The sequence below is a fragment of the Ornithodoros turicata genome, chromosome 1, assembly GCF_037126465.1.
Source record: "Ornithodoros turicata isolate Travis chromosome 1, ASM3712646v1, whole genome shotgun sequence".
NCBI lineage: Eukaryota > Metazoa > Arthropoda > Arachnida > Ixodida > Argasidae > Ornithodoros > Ornithodoros turicata.
The window spans coordinates 158,536,771-158,558,070 of NC_088201.1; the positions used below are offsets into that span (position 1 = coordinate 158,536,771).

Sequence of the window (21,300 nt, forward strand, 5' to 3'; positions counted from 1 at the left end):
TCACGCACGGGGGTGACGGAAGATTAGGAACAGCCGCAAGACCGCAGGAGACGCCTTGGTGTTCCTTCTCCCCTCTACAGGCTCCGCCTCTCGTTTTCAACAAATTGGGCAAGAACGTTGCCATTCGGGATGATTGTAGGCGAGAAGCGTGCTACCCAGTGATTTCCCCAGAAATTCATCGCTGGGGGGGGGGGGGATGCTTGGTGAAGGTTCCACTTACGGAATTTTTCTTAGACACGGAAAGAATCGTGGCACAATGGTGACATATCTGCACAGCTTTCCCGTTTTATTTGTACATGTTATTACGTTAGAACACACTACATTAGAATACAGATTCATTATGAACAGCATTTCAACATTAAGATGCATAATCACACGAGTGACAAACAAAAAAGACTAGCACCTTGTTTCACGAAGCTCAATGAATACCTAGCAAACAACAGTGAAAACCTTAGACGAAAAAACAGAATACTCGCTTGATTGAGTTGGGCGCCAGTGGTTCTTGATGATCCACATTGAGTTTGCGTGCCCGCACGCATTTTTGCTCGTGTATGCGCGGAATATATGCATTGAACAGTCACTTTCAAATGATTTTGGACAAATGCATGGTTCGATCATCAGCATGACTGTGGTCCTACAGCCCAAGTTTGACAGTACAGGATGTAATTCTCTGCGCCGGTCTCACTACCAGAACGTGTTGGTGGCCGAGCTGGTGGTTGGTGGTGGGGTCACCTGATGAATTTCAGTGGGGGGTGTTGCAAAAATGCAGGGAGGGTGTACACCCCCCCTAGGGGCGGTGTAGGAAAATCCCTGGTGCTACCTGGTATATTCGATTTTTAAGAATGTACCCCACTAGTTCACAGCGCTCGCAGCTCATTCGTCATCATTCTTGATAAGAGCATGCTATCTCACCTACGGGAAGACAGAACCGCCAACGCTATCTACCAGTCGCTTTGATAAGGAATATTAAAGCGTCTCTTGCGGCTGTTCCGTTAGCCTCCGCGGCCGTTAATCCCCCGTCGCCCCCGTGCGTGAACCAGGCGGATGAACACGAAATTGACAGCCGGATAGCTGATCCAAAGAGCGCATTGGTGCACTGTTCCGTGCAAGAAATATGTAAGCCGAAACCAATTAATTACTCGGAAAAATCACTAAGTGTCAACGCGTTTTTTTTTTTTGCAATAATTTTCGCTTAAGGTCCTGATGCGTAAAACAGAGGTTCCGTAAGCGTGTGAAGTAAATTTAAAAGTTAGGATGTTTACCTAATTAGTTGATCGTATGCAAATGAGCCGCTCACTACTCAGTTCATAGCCGATGTCCCAAGGATCTTTACCAAAAAGAAATTTCTTCGATGGCGCCACCTGTTAACGAATTATTCAGCCAGGCGATTTTCGTGAAACACCTTGTATATAAAAAGTCCTGCCCTTTTCCGGCTTGAATCTTTCCGCATTTCCCCCCTGCCTTTTTTTTTCGGACCACCGAAACCTGGGATCCTGATAACGCTCTATTTCTTACGCTTTAGCCGTGGTAGGTCCATCTGGCACGCAACAGCAACGGTATTCCTGCAGTTCCTCAGATACAGAGCTGCTTCAGGGCAACAGTATTCCTCAGACAATGAGTGAGCAGAATGGTTGCATCATACTCCATGCAATGTACCAAACGTAGTAATGAAAGCACCTAAATCTTGCACATTTACTGGTACAGTTCCTGCCGTGGAAGCAGTACAACCGGAAGCATCGACCCTGCCTGCGGAACCGAACGACATTTCAGAAAGACCCAGTGAGCACGTCCATGTGGATGTGTCACAGCATATGCAACAAATGCCCCAGGATGTGCCTCAAGCTCTGCTAGTCCAGCAGACAAGCTTCTGTCCAGACAACATGGTAGCGTTCTTCTATTTTGGCTCCATATCTATGCTGGTGCATGCAGATAAGGACAGTGAACTTGAAGTCTGAAACAGTTTAGTAGAAATTCATGCGTAGGTACAGAAACTCAAACATACCATGCACATGTCAAATTACCATTGACATATGCATTAGTTGAGCTACATAAGCCAATATGACCTCTATTTCAAACAAAAAGCTCCTAACTTCATTTTTTGTACTTATAACTCGAAAAACAACAAATTATCACTTCCTTGCAATTGTACGTCAATTATGTTGTGTATGTAGCAATTATAGGTCAATTTATCTGCACTCGCTGACCTGGTTCAGGCAATTGCAGCACTTCTCCATTCATGTTTCCAGTTGCCACTTGCACACTTGTATTCATTTTTCTAATGGTGTAGCACTTGTTCTGTACGAGAGACCCGCGCTAAAGACAGTGGCATGTGCACGAGCCACCAATCAACAGGAAAGCCCTCAATGAACATGTGGGTAACGATACTGCAGTTACGGTTTGAAACCTAACCACACGAATGATTTTAATCTGCATGGGAAAACAAATCAGCTTTACTGTTTTCATCTGACTGGTATGCTAAAAACTCACGAATAAGTAAACCAGGTGTTCTCTGGTCCCGTTTGAGTTGCTTTCGATAAAACATTTGATTTACACTGTCAAACCTTTCTGGATATTGATGTGTCCATCATCAGTAGTTTGCATTGTACTGTATCTAGCTTACGTGGGTGATTATCTGTAGACGGACCTGGGCAATGGTGTCTCCATACCAAACAAAAATGGGCGTACCTGTGCAAGCACCAAGAGTCCCGGTTTGTGAAGGAGTTGTCAGTGGTCATATGGGGAACGTCCACGCTTTCGCGCAAGACACTTACAGGGTGTTTGGGTAACCGCGCGAAGGCTGAAGGGAAAACCGAGGTGTTTCCAGCACTCACACCCGAGAAGGTGGAAGCCGTGCGTGGTGAGTACCTTGCATTATGTATTTGTATTCCATTGAAACTGTGCACAGAACCCTGGATTACGCACATATCCTCCTCATGAAATCTACACTTAGCCAATTACATACATACTTTCGAAGGACAGCAGACTTCCTTGAATCAGAAGGCTGTGTAGAGGTGCCACAAAAAGATACATGACCAGAACGCGGTCCCACCCAATCCATGCCTATCTCTTTTGCATTGTCTTGGTTGCTTCTACTGACCCCCAGGTTCCAGTAAGGCAGTCTCTGTTCGAAGTACAGTCATGTCTTGCTTATCCAGAATTCAGATACCCGAAAATCCCATGATCCCAAGACATTACCGGGAACGAACCTCCTGTCATTGGCTTTTGGCTTGTTTTTCCGGAATTAGTTACACGCAAACCAGCGTTCCAGAAGCTATGTAGTTCTGATTCGTTTGTCCGAAGCGCTGTCAACGGCCTCCATCCTTGGCATAAGCCGTGTTTGTGCTGTTCCGAAAGAGTCACATCTCACCTGAGCTTGATTCGCTTATCCAGAAATCTATTATCCAGACAAAAAGTAATGACTCCCGATGTGTCACAATAAGCGAGGCATGACTATGTGCATGGAGCATGTTAGCCTAGATGGCCTGTGTTTATGTCAGTTGCTTCTCATTGCCGTAACTAATAAAAACCAGCTGTAGTCACCCTACTAAGCGTTTACAGTTTTCGCAAGTGTGGGTTTTCCGTCGTATCTCTTTTTGCATAGAGGTGTTCAACGGATTCAACAGAGTTTAGAGTACATTGGTCGTAAATTTGCTCTTTTACAGGAGCGTTTGCGACCTACCTTACCAAGGAGAAAAACGTTTCACGAGAGGAGCTGAAGAAGAAGTCTGCATTGGTACGCAAGTACCTGAGCGAGAAAAGGAGTGATCTCCGTCGGCCCTGTAAGCAAACTTCAAATAAACAGCAACTTGTAACAACTGGAAATAAAGGTATGTAATTTTAATGAATATGTGTGGTGCGTCCATTCGCTGTTGCTTTCCCCATGCTTATATGGGTCGCTTGCAACAAGGTCAACACGGACAACCATCAGGCCTGATGTGTGGCCAGCAATCAGGCATGATGGACCATGAGGATTGATGGACCATCAGGCATGGTGGTCCATCAGCTCTGGTGGTCCATCAATGTCAAAAAATACATCAGGGTTGATGGTCCATCAGAATAAATTTTCAATAGGGAATATAAGATGTTTTATGTATTTGGTAAAGGTGATGGCATGAAGCTGTCACAAATGTTTTCAGTAGATATAAACATATATCCACCACATGTTTCATTTTCCGTACGCTCCTTTTTTGTATCTAATATTTCCCACAATGGATAACAGGAGCTGTGTTTAAAAAAGAGTACTATATGAAAGCTGCTAGGGACAACTAAGAACTTTAGAAAGACAGTGGCATTGCCTTCCAAAGTGAAAGCAGATAGTGTATGATATTGCTTGTCTTGCGAGCTTCTGCATATTAGAGAGCCCTGCTCGTCTGTGAAACGAAATGAAGGGGGTGTGGAAGGAGGTTTGATTCGATTACGAACACAAACAACGTTGAATCCAGGAATTACTGGGAGTATACCTCACCATCAATATACCATCTGTGTTTCTTACCGCCTTTGCATTGAGGCATTCAGTAGATAATCGGAAGTTAAGATTCCTCAGTTCCACACATTTGCGCGTTTCTCCTCTCCAGGTCTCTTTTCTGTCCGTGATAGGACCTCCTCACGACATCTAAACCTCGATGTCCACAGGAGATTGTGTCAGGGACAAGACCAGGTGGTGACTCGGGTTCGAATCCGGGCGCCGAATATGCTGTCTAGGTGTTGTTGCTGTTGTTGTTTTCCTCAGACAGCCCTAAATGTCGGAACAGTAGTCTGCGAAGTCGGCCCAGGATGCGCTAGTCCCAAGCCATTTTCGTGAAAAGTACAAATAAAAATTTCTTATGCGCATTCTACCTTTTACAAAAAGCAGTCCCGTACTACAGTGAATGAATACAAATGTGTTGACTCTGAAAGATCACGGGAAGCACACCCACCCTTTATGTCAGAGTGCCAACTGGGCATGATTCTGGTCATCAATGTAAAACCTCATACCAAGTAGCTTCTATGGATATCACCAGTGCAATGTTTTCAGAAAATTATCTTATCGATGTTCAAAATACGACGTTCACGAAAGTATGGTCCTCTGGATACCTTGTGGGCATGCTCAAAAGACATTCGGACCATTTCTGGATATACTCAGAAGGTTTATGGTTGTGTGGGCACTTGGAGCGATTTGTAAAATGTAAAAGGAAATAGAGAAGATAATTTAATGCCTTTATGTGTGGCAATTCCTCATTGAGATGAATGTGGGATATCCGCAGGCTGGGTTACTAGCGATTACTAACGATTCACAAATTTGATGTAGATCGAAAGCGCTTCAATATTTTTAAGTAGGGTTTTGAGGAATGCTTACCGATAGCACAGAGCATCAATGATAATATTTGGAAACCCAAAAGCCGAGTGTCGAGCAGAAGCATTGGATCACTTGGTGTGGAACGACTCATCTGTTCTAGTGGAGTAGTTAACGAACAGCTGTTACTCCACCGTTTTACAACTGCCCCTTGCACGCCGCTCATAGCCAGAGTTGCTTCGCGGCGCTAACAAGAAATTAAATACATGAATAAATAAAGAAACAACCGCCCTCTAATAAGAGCGTGATAACACGGCGCCGAGAACACCTGGCGCGCACGATAAGGCACGAGTGGCCGAAGTACCAGAAATGTAGGAGGCCGGCCGAGCGGCCACTTGTTCGTCTCATATCTCTCCGTGACTGACGGGATCAGGAGTGGACGATAACACCCGCGCGTTATTCTGTGGATTGCCTCCCTTCCGTGGAACACTTTTGCGCAGATCATGGCACGAAGTCCACGATGGGCACTGCGGATACTCGTACTCGTAGAAGTGGCCGCAATCGCGCTGTACATCTACTGGACTGTGCACCATCCTGGAGGCGTCCCACTTCATCGCACGCAAACGATTTACGGGCACATGCCGTGGTACAGCCGGGCGTCTTCCACCAGCTTCAGCAACATCCCCCGGACATCCACAACGGACATCCCCCGTATCTTGCTGTGGACACCATACTTCGGATCACGTCTGCTTGGGCTTTCTTCGCAGGACGAGATTGAAATTCCCGAGTGCAGTCGCCGCTGTCACGTCACTTACAACAGAGACCTTCTCTCTTCCAGCGACGCCGTATTGTTTCACGTCAGAGACTTGAGCCTATGGGACGTGCCCGCACGTCGTTCGCCTGCCCAAAAGTGGGTGTTTTGGTGTATGGAAGCACCGCCCAATTCTGGTGGCGTCGACCTCGACAGCATGAAATCAGTGTTCAACTGGACTATGACCTATCGAGCAGATTCGGATGTTCCTGTCGCATATGGATCGCTAGAGAGAAGAGAGAATGGTAAAGAAATAGCATCGAGCAGTCAGAGAATATGGGAACAAAAGAAAAAGACTGCAGTTTGGGTGCTCAGTAATTGTGCCGCGCACAGCGGACGAGCAGCTTTCATAAAAGAACTGCAGCGTTACATTCACATCGACGTCTACGGACGATGTGGGACTCACAAATGCCCCAAAGATTCCGACGATGCTTGCTTCCGTATGTTTGAGTCTGAGCACTACTTCTGGCTCGCCTTAGAAAACTCACTGTGCCGCGACTACGTGACGGAAAAATTGTTTTACGCTCTCCAGCGCGTCATCGTACCTGTTGCACTGGGCGCTGTTAACTACAGTGCCGTAGCAGCACCGCATTCTGTGATTGACGCGTCTGCCTTCGAGGGACCGAAAGAGTTAGCTGATTATATGGAAAACGTGAAACGTGATTTCCGATTGTATCAAGGGTACCTCGAGTGGAAGGACAGGTACGATGTCGTCAGCTGGAATGACACATTCTGTTCTCTGTGCGAAAAAGTGTAAAAGTTTAGAACTAAGTCTGCAGTCGAGGACTTGTCGTCATGGTGGATCAGAGACTCGGGGTGTTATGAGTGGAACGACGAGCACTGGAGAGCTCGGAGAAGGAAAGACGTCGTTTGACACGGGAACCGGACATTTCGGTACGGGACATTTTATTACGGACATTGCGGTGCACGGGTATCTTGGAGCACTGATCTTTCGGTGCGCTGGAATTTCCGTCTTCTTTTCGGCGAAAGAGAAATGGAAGATTAATTATTCCCAGAACACTGAGAAACACGAATGTGGTTTAAATACTGTGCGCCCGTACTTCATACCCACTCCCAGAGTGGAAAACCTCCCCACTTCATCATCAGAAAATATCTGTTGTTGTTGTTGAAGACTGTATTTAATTTGCGAATACCTGCCAGATGACCTGTGAATGAATACAAGTGTACTTGAAGAGCTGTGACCCATACCTATGGCACACGGGCAGTGTTCGGTGAAAGGGGGGAGGAGGGGAATGATGTTCAACTAGAGAAAGGAGTGAGGCCTGCTTGCTATGGTTACAGGGCTAGTTCAATGGACATTTAAACTAATTGTCATTGAAAATGCGAGTAGCGCCACTAAGTGTGTAACTTGTCAAACTGTAAGGGAGCACTCGATCCAGGCCAATTGCTCACCACAGAACCTTTGAAGCCGAACAATTGCTCACCACCTCTTTCATCACACTTATTTATAATTTTATTTCGCGTTTTTACGTGATGTAATTTTATTTCTCGTTCATGACGCTCGTACACTCGACTTTTTATTTGTTAGCTGAACTGGGGTGTACCTCAAAATAAAGTGATCAAAATTCCCGTTGCAAAACAAACTACTGTAAGTAAAATGCACAGTCGCGCGCGGGAAACTGCCAACACCAAACTTAGATTAAGCTGGACATAGAAATGCAAACACTGAACTTGGACTAACCTAATAATAAACTAACCAACGTGCTGTGCAGTCGTGTCCGCCCTTCTAAGCCTAATGGGCGCTAAGATGTGGCTTTCGTTCGCTAGACCGACTTGGACGGACATCGAAAATTCGTGAATTAGTGGTTAAATAGTGATGTGTTTTTATAAATTTCTCCCGGCTTGTGTCTTGGAAGATCCTGGCGACGCAGACATGGGCGTACCGAGAGGGGGGCCAGGTCACTTGTGAAAATTCTGCACTCTTTATTCATAGGTCATGATTTTTTTCTCACATGTAATAATAATATGAACCTGTGGACACCCCCACAGTTCCCAACGTCCGTCTCCAGGGAAGGAGGTTGAGGTGGTTGCAGTCTCACTCTATGCTCCCCCCACCTGGAAGCACATTGGTGCTCCACCCCCTTTTGAAAAAAAAAAACCCTATAAGAACGCCCCATAGATGCAGGTCCTGACAAAGACGCTTCAGGCGTGCCTGCAAGTGGACGACCTCCCTCCTCACCCTCTTCACTGGTGGACTTTTTAGATCTATTTGGAGCAACTTAGAAAGCTAAAAAAGAAGTTGAGCTAACACAAAAACTCGAGCGCCATAAACGCGAAATAAAATCACAATATAAGTGTGATGAAAGAGGCGGTGAGTGACCGCCTTCAACGGTTCTCTGGTGCGCGATTGTCCGTCCTCAGCAGTTTTTTGGTGAGCAATTGTCCGGTGAGGAATAGACCTCTACCCGAGAAACGTCATCATGACGTTGGTAGACAGACTGAAGCCGAAACGAATCGGATGGGGAGGGCTGGGTTCCGCGAATGGGTACTTGTTCGCTCGCTGCCTCCTATTGAAAGCAAAGTAGGACCGAAGTAACCGAAGGTCGCGTCCCTTTCAGGGACCATCGTAATCCCCTCAAGACCGTGGCTTCCGGGCGCGACATTCTTCGCCCAGAGCTTCGAGCGTAATGCAGTTCTACCAAATTGGTGGCGCTGTCGAACACTATGACGTCAACTGTATGCACACAGGGAAAGGTCTATTGTCCGTTCTCAGGGAGCACTGGACCCAATGCTCCTTCATAAGTTGACATGTTACACGCTTGACGGCGCTGGGCACATGATGAAGGATTTCAAGGACATCGTAAGACGTGAAAAAACAATGTGCAAGTTTGCGGCGATAATGATTCACAAGTAAACAGAAAACGGTTGAGAGCATTAAATAGTTTAATTAGCAGAAAACGAGACTTTTGTGCAGTAGGCTGCACTTCTTCAGGTTTGAGGACCTGTTACAAATAGTCAAGAATATTCAAGAATATATTAACGCAAGTCGCAATATAGTCTTCACTATTTGTAACAGGTCCTCAAACCTTAAGAAGTGCAGCCTACTGTACGAAACTCTCGTTTTCCGCTGATTAAACTATTTAATGCTCTCAACCGTTTTCTGTTTACTTGTGATTTCAACGACAGTACCAAGCCGTGATGGATCCCAAGTGTGCTGCACCAACACCCGCATCCTTACCTTCCGTCAATATCGCTAGTGATTAGTTACGCTAATTTGTGGGCCCGTACATGGCGGTCTTTGAGCTACTGATCAGTTCCAGCTTTCTTTAGGGACAACACAACTCGTTATTTTTCTTCGTGTTATCACCGAAAGGAATATTTGCCGTTCTTGGCCTCGGCTCACAAGTTTGTAGTGCAAATGCGTAACGCTTGCGCTAGACTTCAAATAGACGGAAAAAAATTGAATCGTTTTATCCAATAACACATAGCTGTCCGTACTGTACTGTCCCGTAGCTACATAAGGGACAGTACATATACCCCAGCAAACCATATACAGGGTGTTTGCTCTAACGTGTCCAGAAATTATATTTAAAGCAGCGATAAAAGAAAAGCAAGTGGTACTTTTCTGCTACTTACAGTTACTGCTTCACTAGTAGCACCTGTATCTTAGTCAAGTAGCTGAAAAGTAGGGCTCGTTTCTCTTTTATCGCTCGCTTTAAATAAAATTCCTGGACACATTAGAGCAAACACATTGTATATCCAGAAAATGTCTACAGGATATCCCATTTTGGAAGTTGGGATTTGCCACAGTGCCCCCTGACGTCCAGGAGACGTTCTGAGGAGTAGCACTTCTTAGTCATTTGTAGATCCACTAGAATATCCTGGGAACGTCATATGGACATGGGAATATATATGGACGTATGTGGGACATCATGCAAGCATGTTCAACTTTGCCTTTTAAATGTTATGCTAGTGTCATTACGTTTTTACACAGTCTTCATGATGTTGTGAGGAAGTTCTGGGGAATGTAGTTACTTGTAAGCAGACCTGTAAAGTAATTAATTACAAGTAGTTCAATTACAGTAGTTAATTTCATTCTTAGTAATTAATTACTTCCAGAATTATATTCAATCAGATGTAATTGTAACTGTAATTGAATTAATTTTGCAAGTAACGCGTAACGCATTTTGGCTTACTTTCGGGACTACTTTGGACCCTGTCTGCGAAGTCATTTCCACAGCGATCTTCCTTGTGTGCTTGTGTTCATGAAGTGCAACGTCGGGCTGCCCAGCAGTGCATCGGTGGAACGACTGTTTTCGGTTGGTGGTCTTGTTATGACAAAGAGATGTGCAGCCTTACAGACCAGAACTTTGACAATGCCCTACTCCTAAAAGCCAATGGGCATTATAAGGTGCACTGTGATCAGCACTGTGTTCAACATACAGGGTGGTTGCTATAAAAGGTCAGTCATATTTTCGCGCGTGGCGCGATACTTACTTGGCGGACAGACTTCCCCTACCACAGAGCGCATAATTGGTGTCAGTGGAGCCTCCGAAAAAATCGTGGTTACCAGGCACTGCATAAGAAAGTAAATACGACCACGCAAACTTTCGTCTTCATGCATTTCTTATGCGCCGATGTAAACACGGTGGTTTGCCACTCGTTGAGTGCAGCTTCCGCGTAGGGGCGCTAGCGGCGTCGAAGGCGGAAACAAATTCGCGTCGGCTAGCGCCCCTAGGCGGATGCTATACACAACAATTTGCAGAGCGCCGTGTTCACATCGGTATAGCCTATAGGAAATGCATGAAGACGAAAGTTTGCGTGGTCGTATTTACTTTGTTATGCAGTGCCTGGTAACCACGATTTTTTTTCGGAAGCTCCTCTCACACAACTTATGCACTCTGTGGTAGCGGAAGTCTGTCAGTCAAGTAGGTATCGCGCCACGCGCGAAAATATGACTGACCTTTTATAGCACCCACCCTGTACTTGAAAACCTTCTGGCTCTGATGTTCAGTGTTCCTTTCAAATCACAAGGGAATGATCCTGATATAAGACTTCTCTTACTTATCTACCACAAGCGCAACTAGCAAGCATTCTAGTCATCTGTAGTCATCTTTCAGCACATATACAATAAATTTATTCATCAACACACACACACATAAAGAAATCATGATGAGATGGGGCTGATGCCGGTCAGCAGGTTGAAACATCAAATCTTGCATGTTGCAGTGAACTTTGTGAATGTAGTTCAGTGTAACTGTCACCTGAAGACCTCTGGAGCTATTTGAAGTCGACTGAAAACGTCTCAGGTCACCTAAACTCGCTTGAAATCACCTGAAGGCATCTGCTGTCGCCTGAGGTCTCCCAAAACCACCTGAAAATGTCAGGGGGCACCTGAAGTTACTTGAAGTCACAGCTGGAGTCGCCTGAACGTGTCTGGAGTCACTTGAAACAGCCTGAAAATGTCTGGAGCTACCTGTAGTCCCCTAGGACGTCTGTGTTGACCAGAAGTCACTTGAAGTCACCTGAAAATGTGAAGAGTCACCTAAAGGTACAGAACTCTATGGAAAAGGTCAGGTGCCACTTCCAGTCGCCTGTAGACGTCTGAGAACACCTGAAGTCACCTGAAGACATTTCAACTGAAGACGTCTGAACTCATCTGAAATCACTTGAAGTCACCCGAAGACATCTGGAGTCTTCTGAAGAAGTCGGTAGTCACCTGAAGTTACCTGAAGACATCCAGAGTCATCTAAAGTCACCCGAAGACGTCTAAAGCCTCTTGAAGTTATCTGAGGGTGTCTGCAGCCATAACAAGTGTTCGGAAGACGTCTGAGGTCACCTGAAGTCATTTGTGGTCATTTCAAAACGTCTGGAGTCATCTAAAGACGTCGCGAGTAATCCGAAATCACCTGAAGCCGTCTGGAATCATTTCAAGTCGACTGAAAATATCTCAGGTCACCTGAAGTTACTTGAAATCACCTGAAGGCATCTGCTGCCACATGAAGATATCAGGGGTCACCTAAAGTTACTTGAAGTCACAGCTGGAGTCGCCTGAACCTGTCTGGAGTCACCTGAAACAGCCTGAAAACGTCTGGAGGTACCTGTAGTCACCTGAAGACGTCTGTGTTGACCTGAAGTCACTTGAAGTCACCTGCAAATGTGAAGAGTCACCTAAACGTACAGAACTCACCGTAACAGGTCAGGTGTCACTTCCAGTCGCCTGGAGATGTGTGAGATCACCTCAAGTCACCTGAAGACATTTGGAGCCATCTGAAGACATCTGCAGTGAACTGAAGTCGCCTGAAGACGTCTGAAGTTATCTAAAATCACTTGAAGTCACCCGAAGACACCTGGAGTCATCTGAAGAAGTCAGTAGTCACCTGAAGTTACCTGAAGACAAGTCATCAAAAGTTACCCGAAGACGTCTGAAGGCTGTTGAGGTCATCAGAGGACATCTGGAGCCATCACGAGTGTTTAGAAGACGTCCGAGGTCAGCTGAAGTGATTTCCGGTCACTTCAAGACACCTGGAGTCATCTGAAGACGTCGGCAGTCATCTGAAGTCACCTGAAGATGTCTGGAATAATTTGAAGTCGACTGAAAACGTCTCAGTTCACCTAGAGTTACTTGAAATCACCTGAAGACATCTGCTGTCACCTGAAGTCGCCTAAAGCCACCTGAAGATGTCAGGGGTCACCTAAAGTTACTTAAAGTCACAGCTGAAGTCGCCTGAACATGTCTGGAGTCACGTGAAACAGCCTGAAAACGTCTGGAGCTACCTGAGTCACCTGAGGACGTGTGTGTTGACCTGAAGTCACTTAAAGAAACCTGAAAATGTGAAGAGTCACCTAAAGGAACTGAACTCACTAGAAGAGGTCAGGTGCCACTTCCAGTCGCCTGTAGACGTCTGAGATCACCTGAAGTCACCTGGAGAGATTTGGAGCCATCTGAAGACATGAGCAGTCACCTGAAGTCACATGAAGACGTCTAGAGTCACCTGCAGTCACATGAAGGCGTCTGAAGTCTCTTGAAGTCACCTGAAGACACCTGGAGCGAACTGGAGTCACCTGAAGACGTCTGAAGTCATCTGAAATCACTTGAAGTCATCTGAAGACATCTGGAGTCATCTGAAGAAGTCGGTAGTCACCTGAAGTTAGCGGAAGACATCTAGAGTCCTCTAAAGTCACCCAAAGACGTCTGAAGCCTGTTGAAGTTATCCGAGGGCATTTGGAGCCATGACAAGTATTCGGAAGACGTCTGAGGTCACCTGAAGTTATTTGCGGTCACTTTAAGACATCTGGAGTCATCTAAAGACGTCGCGAGTCATCTGAAATCACCTGAAGACGTCTGGAATCATTTGAAGTCGACTGAAAACGTCTCAGGCCACCTAAAGTTACTTGAAACCACCTGAAGGCATCTGCTGCCACATGAAGTAGCCTAAAGTCGCCTGAAGATGTCAGGGGTCACCTAAAGTTACTTGAAGTCAGAGTTGGAGTCGCCTGAACGTGTCTGGAGTCACCTGAAACAGCCTGAGAACGTCTGGAGCTACCTGTGGTCACCTAAAGACGTCTGTGTTGACCTGAAGTCACTTGAAGTCACCTGCAAATGTGAAGAGTCACCTAAAGCTACAGAACTCACCGTGAGAGGTGAGGTGCCATTTCCAGTCGCCTGTAGATGTCTGAGGTCACCTGAGGTCACCTGAAGCCATTTGGAGCCATCTGAAGACGTGAGCACTCACCTGAAGACGTCTGTAGTCATCTGCAGGCACATGAAGGCGTCTGAAGTCTCTTGAAGTCACCTGAAGACACCTGGAGCGAACTGGAGTCGCATGAAGACGTCTGAAGTCATCTGAAATCACTTGAAGTCATCTGAAGAAGTCGGTAGTCACCTGAAGTTACCTGAAGACATCCAGAGTCGTCTAAAGTCACCCGAAGACGTCTGAAGTCTGTTGAAGTAATCTAATAGCATCTGGAGCCATCAGACGTGTTTGGAAGACGTCTGAGGTCACCTGAAGTCACTTGCGGTTACTTCAATACACCTGGAGTCATCTGAAGACGTCGGCAGTCATCTGAAGTCACCTGAAGACGTCTGGAGCTATTTGAAGTCGACTGAAAACGTCTCAGGTCACCTAAACTCACTTGAAATTACCTGAAGGCATATGCTGTCACCTGAAGTCTCCTAAAACCACCTGAAGATGTCAGGGGCACCTGACGTTACTTGAAGTCACAGCTGGAGTTTGCCTGAACGTCTCTGGAGTCATCTGAAACAGCCTGAAAATGTCTGGAGCTACCTGTAGTCACCTGAGGATGCCTGTGTTGACCTGAAGTCACTTGAAGTCACCTGAAAATGTGATGAGTCGCCTAAAGGTACAGAACTCACTGGAAGAGGTCAGGTGCCACTTCCAGTCGCCTGTAAACGTCTGAGATCACCTGAAGACATTTGGAGGTGTGACCGCACTCCAGGTGTGACCGCACTGACTTCAGGTGACCTCAGACATCTTCTGAACGCTTGTGATGGCTCCAGACACCCTCAGATGACTTCAACAGGCTTCAGACGTCTTCGGGTGACTTTAGATGACTCTGGATATCTTCGGTGACTTCAAGAGACTTCAGACGTCTTCATGTGGCTGCAAGTCAATCCAGACATCTTCAGGTTACTTCAATTGACTGCTGACGACTGCAGACTCTTCAGATGACTCCAGGTGTCTTGAAGTGACCGCAAGTGACCTCGGGTGACCTGAGACGTCTTCCGAACACTTGCAGTGGCTCCAGGTGCCCTCAGATGACTTCAACAGGCTTCAGACGTCTTCGGGTGACTTTAGGTGTCTCTGGATATTTTCAGGTAACTTCAGGCGTCTACCAACGTCTTCAGATGACTCCAGTTGTCTTCAGTGACTTCAAGAGACTTGAGACGTCTTCATGTGGCTACATGTGACTACAGACGTCTTCAGGTGACTTCAGGTGACTGCTGACATCTTCAGATGGCTCCAGATGTCTTTGGGTGACTTCACGTGACATCAGACGTCTTCAGGCGCCTGGAGGTGGCACCTGACCTCTTCCAGTGAGTTCAGTACCTTTAGGTAACTCTTCACATTTTCAGGTGACTTCAAGTGACTTCAGGACAACACAGACGTCATCAGGTGACTACAGGTAGCTCCAGACGTTTTCAGGCTGTTTCAGGTGACTCCAGACACGTTCAGGCAACTCCAGCTGTGTCTTCAAGTAACTTTAGGTGACCCCTGATATCTTGAGGTGGCTTTAGGCGACTTAAGGCGACTTCATGTGACAGCAGATGGCTTTAGGTGATTTCAAGTGACTTCATGTGACCTGAAATGATTTCAGTCGACTTCTCGCATCGGCACTATAGTACGATGGAAATAATGTCACTCGCAAAATGGCAATGGCCCGGTTTCACCAGCGCTGCTTAACTGGTCCTTTCGGTCATCTTGTGCCGGAGCTGTTTTCAGAAAAAGAAATCCGTTCGATAGATCGTCCGCAAAAAAATTCGTGAAGGAACACATTTTTTTTCTTGATTTTGTTCACTGCGCATCTTGGAGACGCGTCTTTCCTTCACCCCCAGTGTGAGAGGGGGAAAGACCACACAATCGCCTCTTGCGTCCTGGAAGAACATTAACAGAAAACAGAAAATGCAACCCAACATAAGGGCAGTTCCGATGCCACAGGGTACATTTGTTTTTGTTTTGTTTCTGCAAGTTTGAGCTCATCGTCGACGCATGAGACAGCACTACGCTCATCTACCCTCAGACACTGGGGTGACGGAAGGACGCGTCTCCGAAGATGCGCAATGAACAAAATAAAGAAAAAACCGTGTTCCTTCACGAATTTTTTGCGGACAATCTATCGAACAGATTATTTCTTCTCTTTTTTTGAAAACTGCCCCGGTATCAGGTGACCGAATGGACCAGATGCTCTCATTCAGACAACTTGTGATTTGCGAGTTTGCTAATGCCCTCCTAAGGAGCGCCCTTCAGCATATCCTATATTGCAATTGATTTGATCTCGGAAAAAGTGATATACATATTATAATGTTAAGTGTTAGCTGCTTCACTCTGTATTTAGTGTGTATCGCAAGCCTCTGTGGCGCAAGTTTCAAACGATAGTTTCTAATGGTGTATTCTACAGAAGCGCCGTGTCAAATGGCGTATTTCACAAAATGCAACATCTCAGGGGTGTGCTCCACAGCAGTGTTTGTCAGCTTTCCGCCTGAAAAAGGGTATTCATTTGCAGACATTCTATGAAGGGCGTAGAAAATTTTCTGTGCTCTTCGTGTGACAGCCGCGCTGCCCTTGCGTGTCGGTATCTCGGGCAATTATCCCGAACAGGCTTGACTACTTACTGAAATCAATGAGTGGATCGATGAAAGAGGTTATCCTATGGGTCACGCCGACGGGCCTGCTGACAGGTGGCTACGAAGGACTCTGCTCGCTGTCGCTGCGCGCGCCCTCGTGGCCCCATGCGCAAAAACACTGCGGATAACCCGGGAGCCTGCGAAATTGAAGCAGTGCGCCGCAAATTCGAGGAAAGGAAGATGTGCGCGTGCTGGTGCATCACGCTGCGCACTTATCATAATGTTTATAGTCTGCTAACAACCAGCGAGCTTGAAGTAGTACGGGGATTCCACTCAGCAGTTGGCAGTAATGTTTTCGCTTTTAATGTATGGTAAAGGTAGCGCCTCAACGTACACGAAGAAAATGTCACTCGACGATTCTCCTGTTTTGGCACGTTACAAGAAGGGTGCGAAATTTTCGCTACAGCATTTTGATCTACTTGGTTTCCTTGGATTTCATTGTACACTCCGTCCCACGCTGCTTGTAGTGAATGAATGGAAGTTGTGTGCGCACGTACGCGTCCTTGGAATTCTTTTCGGTGAATAAGTTTCGCACATAGTGGCCGTGACCAGCTGAGATTTAATACAATATATCAATTTAAGTGGAAAAGGTAAATATCATGGTATATGCTCTGTACGTCACGTAATTCCTAGTCGTTCCCGCTGAGATTAGCTTTGCCCATCGCTGCACCTATTTGACTTCGTCGTGACCTTTTGAGTTAGAATTGTGTACAGAAGGTTGTTTTTCTCTTTCCATGCGTTCAAGAGATTATCACGTGGTCTCTGACGGAATGCCACCGATCCCTCGCTCGCGACTGTTGCAGAATATCAAATTTTCGATGCAAGATTTTGATGGCGTTTTTTAGATAAATACTTCAGAAATTCGTCATTTTTTCGGAGGTAGGGTGCTACTTAATAACGTACGGCTCACATTCCTCAACACAGCAGAGCAACAAATTATATACCATTCGATAACCCCACGAATAACAAATTAATTGGCATAATCCTGAATCCTATCTATTTTCACATTCTCCTGAAACTTGGAGTGAATATGATGCTTTTAGGTAACCTTGATAATTTTTCGAAACGTACAGAAACCGACACAGCGCTGTCAACGCAGGAGCCTAGTGTACCCTAGGGCGATTAAATCCACAGTAAGAGATCACTACAACGCCGCAAGAAGTACCCTTGCAAGGGACACTCAAACCCGCGCGCGACGACATCGTCTTCTGAGAGGCATTTTTTCCTCCCCAACAATTTCCCAAACAGGGGGGAAATTGGTTAAAAAAACGAATTATAAACAGGAAAGGTCAGGGTATAAAGGGAAATGCTCGGCGGTTACTTAATGACATATTCGTCCTGTAGAGCTACACAGCTGGCCTAAACCCTTCCTGCTTCATTCGTCCGCGTGGCTCCTCCTTGAAGAGCAGACGCCGCAGCGCGTGCGTGGGGCGCTAGCACACAAGGACATGCTCTCACAAGGACATGCTGCTCACAAGGACATCTGCTCTTCAACGTGTTTAAAAAGACGCTGAAAGTACACTTACTATACGTGCTCGTTTGACCGCTAGGTGAAATTGCTGAAAGCTAAGATATGGAGACCAATGGCGGTCCTCGTTCGTGGATTGAGAGGCATGCTGACTTCTTTTATGTCCGAAGCGTTTTGTTGCAAACCGGCTAGGGCTATTATATTTTTCGGTTCTGCACGTGTTCTGGTTCAACAGTGTCGCGAAAATTTTGGCTGGGATTCGGGTTCCGGCAAAAATAACTGTTCGGGTTCGGTTCATCACCCTGATACTCATGCCACACAAGTATGCCAGTAGCTATTTATTGAAAATAATGGTGATCGTTTTGCGTAATAAGCCGACTAAAATTTGGTAAACAGCAGCTAAAGAAAAGATAACTTCAGTTGAATTCAAACCTCGCATTTTTCGATTGCCCTAAGGTTGTTTGTGGGTTCAGTTACTGAGTCGAAAGAACGATGAGCGCAGGTGATGTACAGAGCATGCGTAAAGCCTCTGGAACAGAGGCACACCTTTCAAAAATCATATCCCTGTGAAAAGAGTGCATAGCAGAACGATACGCATTGACACCAAGAAGTTTGGGAGTCGCCTCCTGGAGTCCACTGAACCACCCGTGCGGCGGGGATGTTCTCGTGTACCATTTGCACATTGCATTGCGTATCAAGGCATCGCATGTGCAAGGGTCCGTTCAGCGTTATCTTTCCTCATAATGCACGATGAGAACGACATATGTATTCCAAGTAAGTCGCATTTTCACTCCAATATGACAGTTTTTACTGTAACAGAAACGAAACCAAAACGAGGATCCCCACTACCAGGCGGCACAGTGGCGCCCCTAGTGAGTGTCTGTCGACAATGATTGGTTTTACGTTGAGAAGTGGCGCTACCCGTGCTGGGTTTTCGAACTTCCGGTTCGAAATTTCGCTCATTTAGAGTCAAGCGAACCTTTAAAAACTCTGGCTTAAATGACAACAAAGAAGAGTATATCTCGCACCTACTTTTCTGATGAGAAAGATAACATTACTTGTCACCTCGTACAAGCTTCGGCTTCGTTTGGCGTGCGCTTTGAAGTTGCCATCCTTTGCTGCCCAAAATGATCCTTTACAGTGCTGTCAATTTGACGCTTCAGGTTACAAAGATACTAAGAAGCATTTCAGATATGGCACAAGAAAATCTACAAGAAGTATTTTACGCAGTAGTCTAGTAGTTGGCTGACCCTGTGGAAAAATACGGTTGCCACCTTTCTCCTTCAAGTGAGCGATGAGCGATTGTGGCCTAGACAGGGAGGAGGACCATTTTATTTGGTGAAGGCCATAGACACTGAAGAATGGGGAGGCTGAAAGAGAAGCGTGTTTGAGAGAAAAAAGAGCTCATTGAGCAGCCCGCACAACAGTATGCTGTCTGCTCCGTCTGCACATCGTGGCGCATAAGCACAGGTTCAGACCTCGGACATTTGCGTCTAGTAACCCTAACAACCTTGTAGAAATCAAGCCTAGCATTCATCGGTTCAACATTGGTGCATGTCGACCTGGTGCTCCTAATTCCTTCGTTTTTCGAGGGGAGACGACTGCGGAGTAACGTGTGAAAATTTCCGACAAAAGAAACTCGTGGCCCGCTGAAACCGCACCGGTGTTGATTCAATTTCTTAACTTACCCGCTGAATTTCAAGAGTCAAGTCCGGACTTGAAAAAAATACGATAGCAAAGAGAGCCTTAACTTCCTTTTATTGTACCTTTTAGTGCCGTGTAACCTCTATATGGGCGTAGATGTGGAAATGTTGTAGTTTTTACACGTCCGATTCCACTATTTATAGGTTGTAATAATTCGACACTATAGGAGCAATAGAAGGTACTTCTGAGTGCAACTCGATTCCAATCACCGTAACTTAAAGTACCCTTTACACGGATGTTGTACCTTCTAAACGAATTTTTCGTTTGCATTTCCCTCGTTTTTATTTCTCTCTTTGCAAAGTAACTTTTATAATAGTTACTGCTCAAAAGCTACTGTGTTCGCGTTCTGGTCGCACATTCAATGCGAGAGTTTCTTACAGTGGCGGATCCAAGGGGGATCCAAAACGTCAGTTTATAAATTTCATTTCAGTCCCTCCCCTCCCTCACTACGCTCTCCCAGAAAGGAACCGCCCACCATCAAACCGCGGCTCCGGCCTGCCCTGGTCTAGAATCTTTACCTAACTGTGTCTGTGTTCCTGTATGAACTGCGGAGCGTATTCTGAAGATTATGAAGAAAGCACCCTAACAACACCGAATATTCCACTAGGATGTACGATTAATGTCCGTGGTAAGATTTGTCTGTCTAATGATATCCTTCTGATATACAGCGTGGATGAAGAAAGTGAAGCGTTTGAATGATATCCTCGTGATATTCAGAAACGGACATACGCGGTGATTTATACCCAACACGTGGCAGCGTTAAGAATATCCGATATATATCGGAATCTAGATGTTGGAGTATCCTGGGGATAACGAGTTTCGTGCGACATATATGTGCGCTCCCAGGTCCAACTGCAAAAAGGAGTCCCCAGGGAGGTCCGACAGACATCCAGTGTTCTGCGCTGCTTGCCCCTGATACGTGTCCTTTTTTTTTTTGTCTGTGGGGTTCAAGCGTTTGACGTGACATATTTACTGAAACTATAATTGTTTCACCGTAAATGCGGATATACCGTAAATAATTAAGGGATAAGATGCATTGACTGAAACCGGGATGCGGCATTTCATCATTTTCGAAACATAACTGACAAGAAAAGTAACCGTAGCTGTGAGAGTATAATCCACTTCCCCTACAGCTATTGTACACTAGAAACGCGCCTGTCCTTTTTCGGAAACATCAAGGAAGCAGCACTGTGGTGGTTCTTGGAATATTCGGACTTGCCAAGTGAGCACAACATGTCAGGGAACGGAAACAAAGCGAACAACGAATGATGAGAGCCGAGAAATTCAGCGACTCTCCCACTGGAGAATTCCGACAGGTTCTGGGAGTACCATTTACTGTGTAGCCCTAATCTAATGTAGCCCAATAATGTCGTTATATTAATTAAATTATTCACATCAGTACTATAGCGTATGTGCTTTAAAATCAAGTAGATATTATCCCCGCTGTATTAGGAGCATTAGCTGAAAGGCATGTCCATAAAATGTCCCTCCCTCGTTCGCTTAACATCCCTAACGATATCTTTCGGATGTCTCAGGTGTCTTCTTCTTTCTCTGACTTGAACATGTGTGCGTACATATACTGAACGAAACTCCCCAGCAAACCACAATCCATACCTGCGATGAACCCCGAACCACGCATTGGGGCGATGCGTTCGTTCCCGGTAGGAATACCAATCCCCGAGAAAACTCCGAAAAACGCACAACTTGGCCACCCGAGT

General features: G+C 45.9%; 1 long non-coding RNA gene across 1 annotated transcript; it reads left to right on the forward strand.

The window, feature by feature from the left end:
• Positions 1–2,600: 2,600 nt before the first annotated feature.
• Positions 2,601–14,998, forward strand: LOC135371729 (uncharacterized). Its single transcript, XR_010415706.1, has 3 exons — positions 2,601–2,857; positions 3,663–3,827; positions 14,884–14,998. It is a non-coding gene; the product is annotated as an uncharacterized LOC135371729 (long non-coding RNA).
• The last annotated feature ends 6,302 nt before the right edge of the window (positions 14,999–21,300 follow it).